We start from the raw sequence: 6,550 nt of genomic DNA on the forward strand, positions 1-6,550 counted from the left end.
GGCTGAGGATGACGTGGCAGCCGGTCAGTACTGTTGCCTTCGAGGCCTGGTCAGATGGAGTTTAGTTTTCTGTATGTCTCTCGGTTGCCATCGATTCTATTTATTTGAATCCCAACAACGTTCGGTCTAGGTTTGCATAATCAGGTGGAACGTGTTGAGGCTCTCTCTTAGTAAGACGCTTTTCATGGGTTTGGCTCTTGTGATATTTAGACTCGTTCCAGTGCTGTATGGACAGTACCCCTCGTATCCGTCAAGATGTTCCTCAGGATTACTTCTTGCTGAGAGGTCAGCTGTGCTTTTGCAGCAATTTACAGTTAAAGTGGATACTTGAACTAATAATTTTTGTTCAAAATACTTCTCTGAGAAAGCATCTTGTATGATTTCGGATTGTGTCTTATGGCTACAACCGACTTGAAATATGTATTTTCGCAAACATATGGAGGATGGATTTGAGCCATCACCAACTGTAACTGTAACAGTGGGGTATCTATTTGAAAGACTCAGCTCGTCTTTGCGCTGTTTGGCGGCTGATTCATGTCATCGATAACATGAACCAATTATTAATATGTTCCAGTTGTCAATTATAACCTACCCACACTAACTAACAGATGTTACCTAGTTAAATTTCATTACAAGGTAAATTACTACCTACAGCAATAAAGGTCCCATCACCAGCTGCGTTTAATCTATACTTTATGAACCCCAGGTCAGTTCTCTGTAAAAATTTCTGCTGAATTTATTTACGGCTTTAGCCAGCTTTCCATAGATATAACGATTCGAGCTTCAGCGCTTCCTATTAGCGATCAGAGTGCTGGTTCTTTCCCAACACGGCTACAACAATTTATAGTCACAATACCAATTGTTGCTAGACTTATCTTCATTCTGTTTTTGCCTTACACCCTTTAAGACTGACGTCCTTTCTGTAGCTTCTTGAGACCCTCTAACCTAAGAAGTCGACCAGTCCTCTCCACACAGCCCCTGCTAGCCGTGTAGTCGCCTCCAGTGTGTAGAGAACCCCCAACATATTGAGCATAACCCAGGAAACCCACCGCCTGGCGGTGCAAGTCTAGTAATCTGCAGACTAAATGGATGCAGAACTGTCTTAGCCCCTGATACAGAGCCTAATTGAGGGTGCGAATCAAAGTACCATGGTCAGTTCTGTCACGGTGCAACAAATGTTTAGCCACAGCTTCAAATAGCAAGACTGGTAGTCTTTACCACTTCAGGTAGCCATCCAAACTCAGAAAGACACTGTTCAGATCCAAGGTGACACACAGTCTTGGTATCGAGAACCTGTAGCTGGATGCAGTGTGTGCTCTTCACGGCACCCAGAAGCATCTGTTCCACTTCTGTAATGACTACTGGTGTGCATACATTGTGCCCAAAGGATTTCTTCCGCTCCTAGGCCGCCTTATCCCTAAGGGGCTCCATTACACCCTTAATGTAGGAACTCCCAACTGCCAATAATCTCACCTGTAGTGAATTCCCAGACCTTCGCAGATCGAGAGGCTTCCTCTGGAACAGTGGAAGTGACAGCATCTGGCTCATAATCTTTGTCAGCCACAAATAGCGCCCAAAACCTGTTCATTGAACAAACTGCGCCAGCTCTTTGATCGTTCCCTCAAAGTCTTCCTCTGCCTGTTGCACCTCAGAACTTCTGTCCATTAGACAATGGGTGGATTTCCGAGGATATCTGTGTCCGCCCCCCCCCCCCCCCCCCCCAGCAGTGATACCCATTGCAACATCATCAAGCTGTGTGACTAAAGGCAATACACCCTACAGCTGCGAGAAAAGGGTCACCTACTCGGCTCGCATTTGAACATAGCAATCGCAGTTCTTATCCATATTAAAGAAGGTGGAAATATACTCCAGACAGATAAGACAGTGCATGATGAATACATTCACACATACAGAATATAGAAGATTAAACTAAAGAGCAAAGAGGAAATTTAGAATAAATAGCTTCTAATGAGATCATACATCAGTTCTGAGAATGAAATGTTGTACTATGGTGCTCTGCTGAAATAATAAAAGCTGACACAAGACACTCATCAATTAAGTAGCTAGGCATAATATTACAAAGTGGTATGAAATGGAATGAGTATTTACTATAAATGTTTGTGGTCATGGAATATGGACAGGGAAAAGGAATAGTAGAAACAATATTCAATGAAATGCTTTCTCAGACACAAAAACCACAAATATCACAACCAGAACTCTCTTCATGGGTTCACATTTTGCACTATATACACTGTAACCAGGAAAATTTCGCACCACAAAACATGCATTCTGTATCTCCACTTCCTTATTCACAAGCATTCTGACCACCTCGTCAGTGGACACTTACAACTCCACTATGCATGAATCACTGGAGTCAGTAATTCAGGGCTTTTTCTTCCATTCAAGCTCCTTTCTTTGCCCTAATTGATTCTGTTAGAAATTGATGTGATTTGACATTGTCTAGTTTTGCATTATAGGTGATATGTCATAGGGGCTCTCATTAACTGGGACAGCAGACTACCATGGCAGAAAGAAAATGCTTTTTGTTTGTGTATGAAGTGCAGATTATTTTGAATGTTGTAGAAAAGTAGGTTAGTAGACTTCATTAATTGTCTATTTAAAGGAAGCGTTGATTTACTATAGTTCTTCGCTCATCTAGCTACCCCTGATTTTCTTGCTGAACAGACATTGGGTAGGTCTATTCCCAAGACATTCATTTTGCAACATTCATTAGCTGAAAACATTTCAGTTGCGCAGGACAATAATCGTAACCCTGAACACACTGACCACAATTCCAGCTGCTGAACTTTGATACAGGTTCAACCACAGAGTTCTGTAACATCAGTAAGTGCTAGGATTCGTGGCCAGACCTTACAGGTGCAGCGAGAAGGGAGGCTAACTAGATGAACGTGATGAACCCTAGCCAGTGCAGCTACCTGAGTGTTTTTGGTGTGACTGTAATAGTCATCTAAGATTAGAAGCACAGAAGACTCCTTACTTGAATAGGTTTTGGAAATGAAATATTCAAACCATTGTTTTGACAAGTTGCTCTCTATCCAACCAGAGGGTTGACATATGGAAATAGACTCTCATGGTACCCGTCCCATTAACTGCTGGTTCATGGTATTCTTTGGGAATCTACATCATTGGAGGAACAAAGGAGCCACCAGTGCTAATGCACAGAATGACAGTAATGAGTAAGCCTCCTTGTGCTATGGTGAGAGTTACCATCTGGCTATTCCCCTTGTGATTTAAGAGGTGGAGATGTTGCTTTGAGCGGACAGCTAAGCAATTCTATGTTCATTGAAGAACTTTCATACCACTTTTCAGTTGAATCTAGTAACTGTGGCCTGTGATGCGCCAATTGGATTCCAAAATGATATATTTCCCTCTCTCATAAAGCATCATCTCAGCCAATTCTTTCCTCCAATCCCCATCGTGCCAAAAGGGTTTCTGATGTCATTCCTAATAGCCAGCTGATAAGCCATCTGACTAATATCGCATCTTGTTCACTCACAGAAAAGACTCTCCGTGCTTGGGCAGTAGGTATTTAGCGCTTCATGGAGATTCAATGGTATCACAGTTATACATGCAAATTTAGTTGTAGCTACATCAGACTTAGCCATCCAAAATATCGTCGTCCAAGGGATTTACGAGAGACTGTGGCAGGCTTCAAATGTCTCATCTTCTTTTCCCTCTCTAATTTAATGGCTTTTACCATTTTCTCGGGATCCAGTTCCTTTTGCTGCTGTCAGTCTAGTGACCCAAGTTTCTTGTGACAATATATTACTGAGCTGTTGAGAAACATGGGGATAGTGTTACTAGCAGACAACATTTTGCAGTAATTGTTTAAAATACATAAAACAGCTTTGAAAACCAGAATTATGATTTAAACAGCCATGTAAACATGGAGGGATTATGGAATATTTGGAAGCCAGACTGGTGTATAACCCCCTCTCAATTATAACCTGTCTTCACCCATTCAGTGGATGAATAACTTATAGAACTTTCATGTGAAGTTACAAAATAGGCTTACTTTATTAAATTAATATCTAACACACCACTGCACCACAGAGGTTTCACCTGTAAATAATTCTTCAGTCATATACACGAGTGTGTGTTCTAGTTTTCCTGTGGTGTCTGTTGTGTTTTAATTGTTTTAATACATATCCCCATTTTTCACATTCTTTCCCATGTTGGGGGCAACTGTGATAGAGCGCGCGCACACACACACACACACACACACACACACACACACACACACACACACTAATTGCCTCAATTAGGCAGCCGAAGAAGGGGCAGCTGATGTCAAGTGTTCATCCAACCGGACATTTCACATTTTCGGTTTGGATTTATAGTATTGCCTTGAACATACAATGTGTAGGAATTGTCTACACCAAAGAATTGGAGAGAGATGTGGAAGGGGAGAGAGACAGAGTAGGAAGAGAATTGGAAAGATGGGCGACATTAGATGAGCAGACACACACAGAGAAAGATGCCCAGAATAGGACAGACAGACTCCAGTTGAAATGCCATAAGACACACAGTATTATGCAAACATGGTGAACCAGTCCTCCACTGACAAGATTTCATAGGTTATTCAGGGTTACCTCTTTCCAAATAAGGGCCCTGTGCTCTCCAACAGCTTGGTACAGAGTTCTTGTATTATGACGGTAGTATCTGTTCCCAAAAGAACACATACCGTGGATGACCATGCAGCTTTGCTAGAAATGAAATGATAATTAAATAGACACCCTAGCTGCAAACAGGCGTTGATATACTTCACTGGGGACATGTTAAAAATGTGTGCCCCGACCGGGACTCGAACCCGGGATCTCCTGCTTACATGGCAGATGCTCTATCCATCTTCTTTTTTTTTTTTTTTTTTTTCATTAAAACATTTATTAAAAAAACAATGTTACACATTCCAAATACATACTAAGTTATACATACATGAAGTTATTTAAACAAAACGGTTTGATCATTTCAATTACGCTGACGTTAAGGAAAGACAACAGAACATTGTGTTACTGACTAAATTACCAGAAAGAATTACGTTAAACATAAAAAAAAAAAAAAAATTTTTTAAAGGCATTTAAACTTCAACCTGAAGAAGTAAAATCTGCACTTTGAATTACATGAGCTGCAATCTTTACAGAAGCATAATTTCTTTATGATGGATATCAACAAGTTCGTGGGATAATTTTAAATATAAAACAATTTAATAATCATATTAGGCAATTTCTGAAATACTTGAGAATGGCGGAATGGAGATATATATTACATTTATCAGATAGAATCTCATGGTTTTAACCAATCGATAAGGACATTTCTATAAAAACTGTCTATTTCCAAATTTCTAGTACAACCAATAATGCACCTTCAAGGTATTGTGTTTTGACACTATTAGACACACATCTCAATGTCACATAAGTTCTGTACATTAGCTTATAAATTTCAAACACTACTCTCTGAAGTAGAAAAAGCACACATCATAAATATTCTGTAAAATCGTAAATAGTATCCTTAAGGTAACTACAATACATCATTGTCAACACAGCCTTCTTTTTTATATTAACCAATGCCCATTCTTTCAAATACAATTTTCAACATATTGCCGAACTTTTTCTTGTGATTCGAATAGCTTCTAATTTTGTGGAACTCACACAGCATGTATACCTTGAACTCTATGAGGCTATCGGATCCTAATTTGTTAAGGACGTAGTTAATAAAGTTTCCCAGCAACCAGTACACAGCGTTATTTTTTGCTTCTGGGAAATAGCGTGCTTCAGGCCTGTGTATCAATGACAGCGATACATACTCAGGGGATGTTCTTGTAATCAGAGCTATTTGCTCCCGGATCCACTTCCAACTATTCATGTGACCACTGCAAGTATATCTATGAATTACTGTGTCAACTAGATGGCATTGTTGACATAAATTTGTTTCACAGAGTCCGATTGCATGCAGTCTTTCATTGGTGCAAACTATGTTGTTAACCGTCTTGTACCATGACGTTTTTATATTAGACGTGAGCACATTAGAACTAATGTTCTTCCAAATCTCAGTCCACTCAATGTTTGGAAATTGTCGTTCTATTTTGTTCCTTCCTTCGCTTTTCTTTCGTTCCCGCATTATGGCTCTCGATGTTAAGTGTCGGGACTGCCTGAGTTCGACACTGACATAACTAAACTCAACATAGAAAATCCTCACGTGCTGTAAGCGACTGTTGATATTCTGCACGTCAATCGGGGGAAGCAGGCTTGGAGGTTTAATGATCTCGAAAAGTTGTCTGGTTATGCTTTCTCGCGAGTCTCTTATTAAATTAACTTGCCTTTTGATAAAAAGAGCAGAGGCTTTATCCGTTATATCAGTTAATCCTAGTCCACCATTTTTAGGATCTAAAGTGGCTACTTTAGCAGGTACTCTGAACACTTCACCTCTCCACAAAAAGTTGGTGATTTTAGACATTATTCTCCTCGCTATCATTCTCGGTATTGGAAACAGCTGGGCAGTATAATAAGCCTTAGCAAGGATGCATGAGTTG

This window comes from Schistocerca americana, chromosome 3 (assembly GCF_021461395.2).
Source record: "Schistocerca americana isolate TAMUIC-IGC-003095 chromosome 3, iqSchAmer2.1, whole genome shotgun sequence".
Classification (NCBI taxonomy): domain Eukaryota; kingdom Metazoa; phylum Arthropoda; class Insecta; order Orthoptera; family Acrididae; genus Schistocerca; species Schistocerca americana.